This window comes from Palaemon carinicauda, unplaced genomic scaffold (assembly GCF_036898095.1).
Source record: "Palaemon carinicauda isolate YSFRI2023 unplaced genomic scaffold, ASM3689809v2 scaffold491, whole genome shotgun sequence".
In the NCBI taxonomy this organism is placed as follows: domain Eukaryota; kingdom Metazoa; phylum Arthropoda; class Malacostraca; order Decapoda; family Palaemonidae; genus Palaemon; species Palaemon carinicauda.
The window spans coordinates 117,893-132,859 of record NW_027171752.1 but is presented as its reverse complement, the minus strand read 5'-3'; the positions used below and the strand labels follow the sequence as shown (position 1 = coordinate 132,859).

Genomic DNA, 14,967 nt, shown 5'->3' with positions numbered 1-14,967 from the left:
TTTTGTTGGGCTCCAGCACATGTAGGTGTGTCTGGGAATGAGAAGGCAGATTCACTGGCTAAGAATGCTGCATCCGAGTTGCTGCCAAGAAGGTATCCCATTCCCTGTAATGATTTCTTACCTGACATCAAGAAATTGGTTTGCAATAAATGGCAACAGCAATGGGATAGCTTAGATGGCAATAAAATGAGAGGTGTAACAAATGTCATATCTCCTTGCAGGTATATTATGATGCCCCGAAAATGGGAGACGTCTTTGTCGTCTCGGTATTGGTCACACTCGGTTGACACACAAGTTTCTGCTGAAGGGCCAACACCAACCGTATTGTGACGACTGTTTAGTACCTCTAACAGTGAGGCATTTGTTGACCGAATGCCCCAATTATAACAACTTAAGGAATAGATATTTGTTTGAGGGTGGCAGGTTCATCATTGCCAAGATTTTTGGAAATGATGTGTCCTACTATAATACACTCCTATTATAATACTCGGGTTTGTAAAGAATAAAGCAAATTACTTGAAAATGTGCGAGTTTTCCTAATTGTTTTCGTAATCATTATAAACGCGTAAAGTGTTTTGTAATATTCTCTAACCTGTGTAGTGTCTATTTACTGGACTCGTTTTGTATTATTTTTTTTTACCTTATTTGATTTTGGACTTTACTTTATACATGAGCATAGATTTATATATTCCTTGTTATTCACAGAACTTTGGCTAGATTTGAGGAGAGCCAAATTGACTATATGGACTTGCAGTTCATCAGAATTTCAATATCTCCTGGTAAGTAGTGTAAATACGTTTTATTCTTAATATAAGTAAAGGCAGTGTTCCATTTATTTTTGTTTCCAAACTTTTTAAATTAGGATAACGTTCCAACCATTATTTTTCTTATAAATTATCATCATACTATGCAATGTTATTTATATTATTTCCATGAATCTAACCCAAGATTCATGTGCAATTCCTATAAGACGGAAGAGATTTGACTATCACTAGGCCAATCCTAAGAGTGGCTATGAGGACCGAGTATTTTCCAAAATCCATCAATAAAATTTCTTGAGTCTTCTTGCATGAATGACAGTCTAGTTTGAAATGCTTGTGCCACTGTGGGAAGATGAAGGTACAGAATTTAATTGCTTTAACTTCAGCTAGCCATGATAGGGCTTGGTACATCTGGTGATATGTCATATAAGGTCAGATAACAGAAGGTTGTAGAAGAGTCGTCATGGGGAAAAGTTCTATTAAACCTTTCATTAGTCATACCTTTGGGAAGAGTCATATAATTCTCCTTTTACTGAAAGAGAATATGATTCCGCGCTTACTAATTGTAACAATACAGCCCCGGGACCCGATGGAATTCCATATGCAATGATTAAACATGTACATTTTAATACAAAGTTATTTATTTTAAGCATTATTAAGTGTTTGGGAACTAGCCATTATTTTAGCCTTTTTAAAACCCGGTAATGACAAGTTTTAAGCAGCAAACTATCGTCCTATTGCATTGACATCTTGTTTATGTAAAATCATGGAGAAGATGGTCAATGGAAGGTCGATGTGGTACCTTGAAAAGAAGGGTATTTTATCACCGATTCAATGTGGATTCAGAAAAATGCACTCAACGACTGATGTGTTGATACAACTTGAGTCCTCCATTTGTGAAGCCTTTGCTTCCAAACAGCACCATGTGACAGTCTTTTTTTACCTTGAAAAGGCATATGATACCACATGGAGATATGGTATACTTAAAACCATTCATGAATTGGGATTGAGAGGAGAGCTGCCACTATTTATTCAGGCATTTCTTTCACGTAGAGTTTTTCAAGTGAGAGTGGGGGAAACTCTATCAGAGAGTAAGTGCCAGGAAGGAGGAGTTCCTCAGGGTAGTGTGCTGAGTGTAACCCTTTTTGCACTAGCAATTAATGGGATATCCTCTGGTATTCCCTGGGACGTTCTCTCAACACTATTTATGGGTGATCTCCATATCATTTGCTGGAGCTAGAATGGCAATGTTTGAGAGAAAAATCCAACTCTCTATTGATAAAGTTATCCATTGAGCCGATATGAATGGATTTAAGTTCTCGACAAGTAAAACTACCATTATCCATTTTTGTCGTATCTGGGGAGTACATCCAGACCCGGATATATACATTAAAGGTCAACGGATACCATGTGTATTGGAAACCAAATTTTTAGGTTTGATATTTGACTGTAGACTTACATGGGTTTCTCACCTAAAAGCACTAAAAGCTAAATGTGTTGAAGCTCTGAATATCTTTAAAAGTATTGTCCCATACATCATGGGGGGCAGACCGCAATACTATTTTAAAATTATACAAGGCCTTGATTTTTTCCAAAATTAGTTATGGTTGTGAGGTATATTCTTCAGCCACCCCAGGCCGGTTAAAAATATTAGACTCGATACATCATGCAGGTATTAGATTGTCTACTGGAGCTTTTAAAACCTCGCCTATCCCAAGTCTCCTTGTTGATGCTGGAGAGTTACCTCTAGACCTTTACCGAATGTCTTCTATTATTCGGTATTGGTTTAGATTGCAGAGACTCCCTAACTCTTTATCCTTTCAGACTGCAAGCCTTATAAGACACGCATCATACTTTGAGTTGCACATGCATTGTTTGCATTTGCCAGCCGTTCTTTTTGTTGTATGACTTAATCATTACCAGGCTTTTTTAACCAATTAAGACCTTCCAAATATTAATGCACATGTTCCCATATGTTATTCTACAACAGCCATTTTTTCCACCCGATATCTTCGGATAGTCGTTCTGGGGGTTAGAACCCTGTGATACCTGACGGTAATTCTCATATAATATCAATCGCGAAATAATATACAGTAGGAAGCTGCCGGAGGGAACTCCCATCAGGAGGACATGGCTATCTCACCCAAAAATAGATTTTTCCTACGTTAAAATCCCTTTTTTCCATCCTCTTCAGTTCCACCATGACTATGTAATCACATAAAGACATCTAAAAGGAAAGTACAATCATTTTGGAAGTTTCCAGTAGTGCAATTTCATCTATTTCAGTACAGTAATTGGTTGTTGAAAATGCTCTGTTTAGCATATAGCCATACTTGCTCATGTGAAAGTAAAATATATTCCTGAAATAATGACCCACGATGCTTGCATATACATACACGGTACGTCTGCCAGAACTTGGCAATAGTGATGCTATGTTAATTTTGCGAGCATAGCTAGCCACGGTGGAGCCCAAACCATTAGAAGGATGGAAAGTGAATCAGATGAATGTTCTAATTTCCAGCCACTTACATAATCCGTATATCTCCAACTACATTGTGTTTATTATGCATTTATGACTATCATTACTGCAAATCACTCAGTTTGGACATTTCTCACACCCGAAAACCCTGGTTTCCCCACTGGGGTCCCCCATAAAGCTTATAGTAGAGTGGTGTGCCCCAATCACGGTTGGAAGTGCAAAAGAAAAAAAAAAAAAGGAAGCGAGTGGAAAAAGTATATGATTTGGTATGTAGCTAGAAATTAAAGTGTCATATATTTACCCAGATTTTTTTCTCTTATAGCGTGTATTTGAATGAAGTATTGTATGTTTTTCTCTCCATACTGTTTGAAATTTTCCTCCCAGAGCAAATTTATTCAGTACCAAACATTGTGGGTGAGCGCAGCGAAATTGAGGGGGATGCAGGACAGGTTGAAAATATCGATGATGCCATAGACTTACTGAATGGAACTCTCCATACAGCAGGAGTCAATTCAATTCCTAAAACAACAGGGTTATTCAAACAACGACCAGTCCCGTGGTCCCGTGGTAGTCTTCAGAACTAACTGCCCCCCACAGAGCCACAAGAAGATCTCTTAACACGATTGCGCAGAACTGATGAGAATTTAATTATGTACAAGAAATGTAGAGCACAGTTCCGTCGTGCCATGAAAGAAGCTAGACGCCAATCTTGGGTGGCTTTTGTTTCCTCCATTAATAGTAGAACAATACCATCTTCTGTATGGAGGAAAATAAAAAAAATTGCAGGCAAATTCACCCCGAACCCACCACCAGTGTAGAAAGTGAATGGTCAGTTTGTGACTGAAGGAAATGAAGTTAGCAATGCCCTGGCTGGCCATTTTTCAAATGTATTGTGCAAGTGTGTAGCAGCTCCTGGTCACCTGCAAGAGTGTAGCAGCTCCTGGTCACCAGTACAGGAGCATTGAAGAAAAGAAAATTTTAAATTTTGCAACAGGAAGGGAAGAGTCATATAATTCTCCTTTTACTGAAAGAGAATTTGATTCCGCTCTTAATAATTGTAACGATACAGCCCCTGGACCTGATGGAATTCCATATGCAATGATTAAACATGTACATTTTAATACAAAGCTATTTATTTTAAGCATTATTAATGAAATATGGCATGATCATAGTTATCCAAGTGCTTGGGAACTTGCCATTATTTTAGCCTTTTTAAAACCCGGTAAGGACAAGTTTTTAGCAGCAAACTATCGTCCTATTGCATTGACATCTTGTTTATGTAAAATCATTGAGAAGATGGTCAATGTAAGGCTGATATGGTACCTTGAAAAAAAAGGTATTTTATCACCGATTCAATGTGGATTCCGAAAAATGCACTCAACGACTGATGTGTTGATACGACTTGAGTCTTCTATTTGTGAAGCCTTTGTTTCCAAACAGCACCATGTTACAGTATTTTTTGACCTTGAAAAGGCATATGATACCACATGGAGATATAGTATTCTTAAAACCATTCATGAATTGGGATTGAGAGGAGAGCTGCCACTATTTATTCAGGCATTTCTTTCACATAGAGTTTTTCAAGTGAGAGTGGGGGAAACTCTATCAGAGAGTAAGTGCCAGGAAGGAGGAGTTCCTCAGGGTAGTGTGCTGAGTGTAACCCTTTTTGCACTAGCAATTAATGGGATATCCTCAGCCATTCCCCAGGATGTTCTCTCAACATTATTTGTGGATGATCTCTCAATATCATTTGCTGGCACTAGAATGGCAATGGTTGAGAGAAAAATCCAACTCTCTATTGATAAAATTATCCAGTGGGCTGACATGAATGGATTTAAGTTCTCGACAAGTAAAACTACCATTGTCCATTTTTGTCGTATCCGGGGAGTACATCCAGACCCGGATATATACATTAAAGGTCAACAGATACCATGTGTATCGGAAACCAAATTTTTAGGTTTGATATTTGACTGTAGACTTACATGGGTTTCTCACCTAAAAGCGCTAAAAGCTAAATGTGTTGAAGCTCTGAATATCTTAAAAGTATTGGCCCATACATCATGGGGGGCAGACCGCAATACTATTTTGAAATTATACAAGGCCTTGATTTTTTCCAAAATTATTTATGGTTGTGAGGTATATTCCTCAGCCACCCCAAGCCGGTTAAAAATATTAGACTCGATACATCATGCAGGTATTAGATTATCTACTGGAGCTTTTAAAACCTTGCCTATCCCAAGTCTCCTTGTTGATGCTGGAGAGTTACCTCTAGACCTTTACCGAATGTCTTCCATTCTTCGGTATTGGTTTAGATTGCAAAGACTCCCTAGCTCTCTAGCCTTTCAGACTGCAAGCCTTGTAAGACACGCATCATACTTTGAGTTGCACCCAAAATCTCCTCAACCTTATGGCTTTCGGGTGAAACGATTATTAAATAGTCTGGATATAATTAGAAATAAGGTACTTCCATTCAAGGTATCATCAACGCCTCCATGGAAGTTACCAGAGATATCTTTTTGTAAATATTTTATTGGAGATAAGAAGAATATGTCAGACCTAGAAGCTAGGTCTCTTTTTAATGAACATGTTAAAGAACATAGAGGATCAACTTTTATCTATACTGATGGCTCCAAATCTGATGCTGGCGTTGGATTTGGAGTACATAGTAATGGTTTTAATTGTAGAGGTGCACTTCCTCTGACCGCTTCCATATTTACTGCCGAACTGTATGGCATATTAACCGCTATTGAGAAAATAGCGTTGGAGAAGGAGGGTAATTTTACAATTTTTAGTGATGCAAGGAGTGTCCTTCAAGCTATGGAAGTTTTTAATTCTAATAACCCTCTAGTTTTAAAGATTTTAGAATGGCTTTTCCTTATTGGACGGAGAGGTATAACAGTTCAATTTTGTTGGGTTCCAGCACATGTAGGTGTGTCTGGGAATGAGAAGGCAGATTCACTGGCTAAGAAGGCTGCATCCGAGTTGCTGCCAAGAAGGTATCCCATTCCCTGTAATGATTTCTTACCTGACATCAAGAAATTGGTTTGCAATAAATGGCAACAGCAATGGGATAGTCAAGATGGCAATAAAATGAGGGAAGTAACAAATGACATATCTCCTTGGAGGTATAATATGATGCCCCGAAAATGGGAGACTTCTCTTTGTCGTCTCTGTATTGGTCACACTCGGTTGACACATGAGTTTCTGCTGAAGGGCCAACACCAACCGTATTATGACAACTGTTTGGTACCTCTAACAGTAAGGCATTTGTTGACCGAATGCCTCAATTATAACAACTTAAGGAATAGATATTTGTTTGAGGCTCGAGGTGAGGGTGGCAGGTTCATCCTTGCCAAGATTCTTGGAAATGATGTGTCCTACCATGCAAGTGGCATTTTTAGATTTATTTCAGAAGCAGGTCTTCTGAAAAATATTTAACTTTTATGACATTCAATTTTTTATGATTTTAATTGAATACTCTTTAATTTTTTATTTTGTTTCATTTTTCATTTTTGTATACATAAATTAAATGTTACCGGCGTCAATGACCTTAGATATCAGGATGCCTGAAAACTTTAAATCATTTATTCATTCATTCATACGTCACAGAAGGGACATATCTTAATCCGCTGCCTCTGGGTCCTGGTATGGCGTCCTTGACCCCTTGTTCCAAGAGTGAGAAACTCTGTAATTGGTGGTTTTCTCAGCGCCAGAGATGTAAACTTTAGAACGGCTTCCATATTACACCTTCTAGGCATTCTCATGCTTGGATCACTTGTACAAAAAACAGCACAAAAAACTCGTGCAATCAGGCTAAAGCACTAGAGTTCCTGATTCACCAATGTGCTTCCCTCTGGGGTAACTGCATCCCTAAGAGAAGGGATGCAGTTGTTAGTAAGTTTGTGCATCAAATGGCTTTGAGAGATTCATTGGGTCTTCGGAACACCTTGACTCTGGTACATAGGTTAATGCTACTATAATTTTTATTTCAAGTTTAAGATGGGATCATTATTGAATTCCTTCTAGGTAGTAGGTTGGCCAGGGCACCAGCCACCCATTGAGATACTACCGCTAGCGAGTTATGGGGTCCTTAGACTGGCCAGACAGTACTACATTTGGTCCTTCTCACTGGTTACGGTTCATTTTCCTTTCGCCCACGCATACCGAATAGTCTGGCCTATACTTTACAGATTCTCCTCTCTCCTCGTACACCTGACAACACTGGGATTACCAAACACTTCTTCTTTGCCCAAGGGCTTAACTACTGCACTTTAATTGTTCAGTGGCTATTTTCCTCTTGGTAAGGGTAGAAGAGAGACTAGCTATGATAAGCAGTTATTCTAGGAGGAGGACACTCCAATATTAAACCATTGTTCTCTAGTCTTGGGTAGTGCCATAGCCTCTGTACCATGGTCTTACACTGTCTTGGGTTAGAGTTCTCTTGCTTGAAGGTACACTTGGGCACACTATCTAATTTCCCTTCCATTATATTTATTTTTTCCTTGTTTCCTTTCCTCACTGGGCTATTTTCCCTGTTGGAGCCCCTGGGCTTACATTATTCTGCTTTTCCAACTAGGGTCGTAGCTTAGCAAGTAATAATAATGATATAGAGCTCAAGATATTTCAAATACATATGTACATTATGGCCTAAATGGAAGAAGCATCCTTTCAACATGACTAATGGTAAAAAAGCAGTTTGTTCATGATCCCAGTATAATTCTTTAGGCTATAAATCTGATAATACATTTATCGTCCAAAACATTCTAAAGTATGTTCTGTGCTTATTCGATGATAGGGCATACAACGCAGGAAAACAACACCGTGTCCTGCCATAAGACAATGAAAACATCTTAAATATTCCCTCTGCATTCCACACATTGGATTTGGGTAAAAAAGCTAACCAGCTTCACCTTCCAAAAATTATTCTTTCATCTTCTTGACCATGTTATATGCTTTTACAAATGCTGCAATAGCATGATTAGGTTTCTATGTTGCATCCTATTGAAATCCATTCCATTTAGAAAAAAAGATACAAAGTATTTCATTTGATCTCAAACAAGTGCCAAAATAGGCTGGCCTCAGGAAGGATATCGCTATCTCAAAAAGAATGTCACTACCTTAAAAAGGATGTCATTAAACCAGTTTGGTTCCAAATAGCTGTTTCCAAACAGCTAAAGCCGAAAGGCGGCGTCAAAGAAGTCCCATTCCGTAGCATATGATCCCAGGGTTGAGACCTTCTCCATCCCATTGTCTTGCAGTGGACTAGAAACAGCTACATTTGTTGTTATTGTTGTAGATTAATACAGGTATTAACATTTGTAGTTGTAAGGATTGTAGTTTGCTTTGAATATCCAGTTACCAATAAAGTCAGGGGTAAGTTTGTGTTGTTGGACTATCGTCAGTAGGATTAATAAATGGTGTGGGTTATACATCCTGCCATACTGCTATCAAGTTAAATATCAGAGCTCCATTCTTTTATCTTTAAAAGAGGTATCTTCCACCTTCTTCCTAAACGAGGGATGGTGAAATCTATGCAAACCCATTAATCATCATACAGGTAAATTATTCATAACTGACATCTCCCATTTAAAGGTTTTTTCATTTGGCCAATACATGTCTTTGTGTACAAGACAGGTTCTATCAGTCTTTTCATCCCTACGAAAGAGAAATAGGAGCTTCCTGGAATCACTGTTTTGCTCCCATATGGGACCAGGGGGTTGGACACTTCCAGGAAAGAAGAACCAACCAGTTCAGTTCTAGGGGGACGACCAACCCACCAAGCAGTGAGTCTCCCTATTAACAGAAATTATTCATAGCTATACAAACCTAAGTCTTATAACCTAACTTTCCTCCCCAGTCCTGGACCAAAAGGTCAAAAGTAAAGCTTTCAGAATGGTGAGAGGGCCTGGCTTCTTATCCGCGCCCTATCAATAGTTTAAGCATTCGTTAAACCATTCTCAGCAGTCTCTATCGTTGGCTGAAACTCTTTACGAGGGGAAGTATGGAGAAAATTTATGCATTCTCATTAATATAATGCTACTACATTCCGGTAGGCCCTGCTGCTTCCTCCGGTGCCTTGGATGACCGTGAAGGTAGCAGCAGTAGGGGATTCAGCATTATGAAGCTTCATCTGTGGTGGATAACGGGGGAGGGGGGCTGTGGCACCCTAGCAGTACCAGCCGAACTCTATCGAGTCCCTTGTCAGGCTGGGAGGAACGTAGAGAGTAGAGGTCCCCTTTTCTGTTTCATTTGTTTGATGTCAGCTACCCCCAAAATTGGGGGAAGGGCCTTTGTATATGTATGTATGTACATTCAGTCACTCAGTCCTATAGGACTGAAATCGGTGGTTCCCAAACTTTTTCAGGGTGGTGTCCCCCTGGTTTCCAGATGAACTCCTAAAGACCCCATCCCCCTTGATACACTTTGAAGTATGTAACAGAGCAATGCATTTTATAATTCTAATGACAATTGTATTTTGTAAACGTACATGTTTTGACATAAGATTATGCAAAAACAAAGGAAAAAGTAAACTACTTATTTCTTAAAGGCTCTTATTGCGACTATCGCGCCCAGACACAACTTTTGCCTCACCGCTCACAATGTCAATCCACTGCCCACTTTGGGAAAAACCAATTTAAATTCTCGTAAGGCTTTCCACTATTACACAGTATTGTAGAAGTTTTATTCCAGCTTTGGAATATTCCTAATCAGGTAGTTGAGTTGGTGGAACTTTTAAAAGTTCAAACTTGCAGTGTTTCTATGTTGAACAGGCTGACTTGAGTTTCTTTCTATAGTTTATATAGAAAGATCTATTTTAATGTTGTTCCTGTTTTTAATACAGTATATTTTATTTCAATTGTTCATTACTTTTTTCTAGTTGATTTATCTCATTTCTTTTCCTTACTGGTTTATTTTTCCATGTTTGAGCCCTTCGGCTAATAGCATCTTGCTTTTCCAACTAGGGTTGTATCAGGGTCTTCCACTGTCTTGGGTTAGAGTTCTCTTGCTTGAGGGTACACTCGGGCATACTATTCTATCTCATTTCACTTCCACTTGTTTTGTTAAAGTTTTTATAGTTTATATAGGAGATATTTATTTTAATGTTCTGTTCTTAATTATTTTATTTCCTTTTTTCCTTTCCTCACTGGGCTATTTTCCCAGTTAGAGCCCCCTGGCTTATAGCATCTTGCTTTTCCAACTAGGGTTGTAGCTTAGCAGGTAATAATAATAATAATAATGATAATCCCTAAGGGAGGCCTAGCCTAACATCTCTATGCCCAGGTAGTTAGGATGTTGAACAGGAATCATGACTTTCACTTCTCTTCAGGACCAAAATACGTTGATATATCCTGGGTCAGTAAAGCAGTCAGATTGGTCATGCAAGGATTTCCACTCCCCTTAGGATAAGTCTCCTTTTATGGGTACGCTCTTTCTTTCTGGTTTCTCTTCCTCTTGTTTTTATGAAGTTGTTATAGTTTATATAAGGTAGATCTAATTTAACGTTGTTAATTATCTTGAAACTTTTTGATTGTTATTACTTCTCTTGGAGTTCATTTCCTTTTTCCTTTCTGTACTGGGCTATTTTTCCCCTGTTGGAGCCCTTGGGCTTATAGCATCATGCTTTTCCAACTAGGGTTGTAGCTTGGCTAGTAATAATAATAATAACTTTTTTATTCTTTTGGCATAATATATCCTACAATGTTTTATTTTGATTGATATTACTTCTCTTGAAGTTCATTTCCTTTTTCCTTTCTGTACTGGGCTGTTTTTCCCTGTTGGAGCCCTTGGGCTTATAGCATCATGCTTTTCCAACTAGGGTTGTAGCTTGGCTAGTAATAATCATAATAATTTTTTTATTCTTTTGGCATTATATATCCTAAAATGTTTTATTTTAATTGTTATTACTTCTCTTGGAGTTTATTTATTTCCTTTTACCTTTCTGCACTGGGCTATTTTTTCCCTGTTGGAACCCTTGGGCTTAATAGCATCATGCTTTTCCAATTAGGGTTGTAGCTTGGCTAGTAATAATAATAATGATAACTTCTTTTATTCTTTTGGCATTATATATCCTAAAATGTTTTATTTTGATTGTTATTACTTCTCTTGGAGTTTATTCATTTCATTGTTTCCTTTCTTCACTGGGCTATTTTTCCCTTTTGGAGCCCTTGGGCTTATAGCATCATGCTTTTCCAACTAGGGTTGTAGCTTGGCTAGTAATAATAATAACAACTCCCTTTATTCTTTTGGCATTATATATTGCATAAACTTATGTGGAAACTTCAATGATTTTTATACATACATAAATCTACCAAGGCACTTCCCCCAATTTTGGGAGGTAGCCAACATCAACAAATGAAACAAAACAAAAAAGGGGACCTCTACTCTCTACGTTCCTCCCAGCCTTATGTATTTATTCTACTCTTTAACCCTTTTACCCCCAAAGGACGTACTGGTACGTTTCACAAAAGCCATCCCTTTACCCCCATGGACGTACCGGTACGTCCTTGCAAAAAAAGGCCATAAAGATTTTTTTTTTTCATATTTTTTATAATTCTATGAGAAAATTCAGGCATTTTCCAAGAGAATGAGACCAACCTGACCTCTCTATGACAAAAATTAAGGCTGTTAGAGGAACTTAAAAAATATATACTGCAAAATGTGCTGGGAAAAAAATAACCCCTGGGGGTTAAGGGTTGGAAATTTCCAAATAGCCCGGGGGTAAAAGGGTTAAGTCCCAGGTCAAAGGTCAAAGTGAAAATAGTGCTACCTATCAGGTGGGCAGGTGACCTGACACCCTGGTGTGTTTACCTCATTGAATGCTTAATGGCCATTTCCAGCTGTGCCTAAGTCATACTCTTAATAAAGGTCTCCGGTTTGTATGGTTAAAATATTTCCTATGAAACTTTACTATTTTTTGAGTTTTGTATCAGGAAATTTTAGGCCTGTAAGTCAGGTTAAGCCTACCTTAGGTCAAAATTTAACAAGAGGACCTGTAATTCCTTTCATTTGTTGCATTAATTAACCTTAGTTTGCAGTCATTATGCATTTGTTGACCTGATATGGTATGTGTCAGTGGGATGTTAAAGTAACTCCCTTTATATTTGGTATTTATAAGATGTCTTAAAATAAAACTGTCATAGCCTTACCTTTGGAATGGAAAACTAACTAACACTCTCTCTCTCTCTCTCTCTCTCTCTCTCTCTCTCTCTCTCTCTCTCTCTCTCTCTCTCTCTCTCTCTCTCTCTCTCTCTCTCTCTCTCTCTTTCTCGTTCTCTATCACGGTGCAGGATCCCTCAAGGTATCACAAAACAGAGGCCGTCCCGGGGCAGATGCCAGCCAGTTGGTTTTTGTCCTCCACCCACCTAGAGGTGAGCCTCCACAGCAAAGAGTTCCAGGTTTGTATTGCCAGAAAAAATTCAAATTACTTCCAATTTTGTCATTTTGAGCTATAAATGTACACTCCCTTTAGCCTCCTCTATCTTAACCCTTTTACCCCCAAAGGACGTACTGGTACGTTTCACAAAAGCCATCCATTTACCCCCATGGACATACCGGTACGTCCTTGCAAAAAAATGCTATAAAAAATTTGTTTTCATATTTTTGTTAGTTTTTTGAGAAAATTCAGGTATTTTCCACGAGAATGAGACCAACCTGACCTCTCTATGACAAAAATTAAGGATTTTAGAGCAATTTAAAAATAATTACTGCAAAATGTTTTGGGAAAAAAATAACCCCCTGGGGGTTATGGGTTGGAAATTTCTAAATAGCCTGGGGGTAAAAGGGTTAACAGCAGAGCTGTATGGTATCCTGACTGTTCTTGAAAAAGTAGCATTAATGTTAAAGGGGAAATTTTACCATTTTTAGTGATGCAAGTAGTGTGTTGCAGGCATTGACAGTTTTTAAATCCTATGAAGCCTTTAGTTTTAAACTTTTTAGAGTGGCTGTATGTTTGTCGTTCTGCAGGCAAGGAAGTTTTAAGTTTTACTGGGTTCCAGGTCATGTGGGTGTGTCTGGAAATGAAGCACTGGACAAATTGGCAGAAGAGGCATCAGAAAAACTACTTCCTAGAAGATATCTACTTCATTTACCAGCTCCTGCATCCCACAGAAAGAAGCGGTCTTACATACGTCATGGAAAAATTTTTCTTAAACAGGTATATTTTATTTTAGTCAGTTGTTGAATCAGTAGAACTTCAAAAGTTCAAAGTTGGAGCAAATGCCTTTTTGTTGACCAGGCGGACATGAGTCTTTTTATAGTTTATATATGACATATCTGTTTTTGACGTTGTTAATAGTTTATATATGACATATCTCTTTTGACATTACTTTTTCTAGAATGATTTATTGTTAATTTGTTCTCTTCAGTTATTTATTTCCTTATTTCCTTTCCTCACTGGGCTATTTTTCCCTATTGGGGTTGTAGCTTGGATAGTAATAATAATAATAATAGAAAGGCTAGAGCATGAATCCTAGGTAATTCTTATATAAGATTATTTTTTCAGTGCCTAATTTTTTTCATCATGTTTTCAGCTGGCCTCGACTGATAATTTTGTTCGTGTAACTTTCCTGAACCCAACACTATAGGTTGAATTTTTATATTTTCAGATGTTAAATATACTATAGAAACAGCAATGGCTTTGACCATACTCCCTGATAATGCCATGAGAAATTAATAAGCCAACGGGAACTGGTTCGCTGTTGTGATGTCATTCCTCATGTAGCAGGACTTCAGTTTGAAGCCCACCGATGTGTTTTAGCAGCCTGCTCTCCATATTTTGACTCTATTTTCAAAGGTACAGGAGTCTCTCTCTCTCTCTCTCTCTCTCTCTCTCTCTCTCTCTCTCTCTCTCTCTCTCTCTCTCTCTCTTTCTCTCTCTCTCTCTTTCTCTCTCTCTCTCTCTCTCTCTCTCTCCTCTCTCTCTCTCTCTCTCTCTCTCTCTCTCTCTCTCTCTCTCTCATTATAGTTTGCATGTAAATTATTTTCATTTTCAAATGGTTGTCCAACATTCACTGCATCTCTCTCTCTCTCTCTCTCTCTCTCTCTCCTCTCTCTCTCTCTCTCTCTCTCTCTCTCTCTATAGTTGCATGTAAATTATTTTCATTAACAAATGGTTATCCAACATTCACTGCATTTATCTCTCTCTCTCTCTCTCTCCTCTCTCTCTCTCTCTCTCTCTCTCTCTCTCTCCTCTCTCTCTCTCTCTCTCTCTCTCTTTTAGTTGCATGTAAATTATTTTCATTAACATATGGTTATCCAACATTCACTGCATTTATCTCTCTCTCTCTCTCTCTCTCTCCTCTCTCTCTCTCTCCTCTCTCTCTCTCTCCTCTCTCTCCTCCTCCTCTCTCTCTCATTATAGTTGCATGTAAATTATTTTCATTTTCAAATGGTTATCCAACATTCACTGCATTTATCTCTCTCTCTCTCTCTCTCTCTCTCTCTTCTCTCTCTCTCTCTCTCTCCTCTCTCTCTCTCTCTCTCTCATTATAGTTGCATGTAAATTATTTTCATTAACAAATGGTTATCCAACATTCACTGCATTTATTGCTTAAAAATATCCACCCAAAATTTTCCTAACTCTAGCTTGTATTTCATAACCATGACCTGCATACTATCTTTTATTGACAGGAAATTAGAGCATGCTTGTTAACTATTATATTTATGAAGTATTTTGATTATCAAAATTGTATTCTATAGCACAGTAGTAAGACCAGTGTTAATGTATGG

At 38.1% G+C, this 14,967-nt stretch overlaps 1 long non-coding RNA gene across 1 annotated transcript; it reads left to right on the top strand.

Moving 5' to 3' along the window:
* The first annotated feature begins 52 nt into the window (after nucleotides 1-52).
* On the top strand, nucleotides 53-13,373 carry LOC137637012 (uncharacterized). Its single transcript, XR_011043352.1, has 3 exons — nucleotides 53-779; nucleotides 12,528-12,635; nucleotides 13,236-13,373. It is a non-coding gene; the product is annotated as an uncharacterized lncRNA (long non-coding RNA).
* Nucleotides 13,374-14,967: the final 1,594 nt, after the last annotated feature.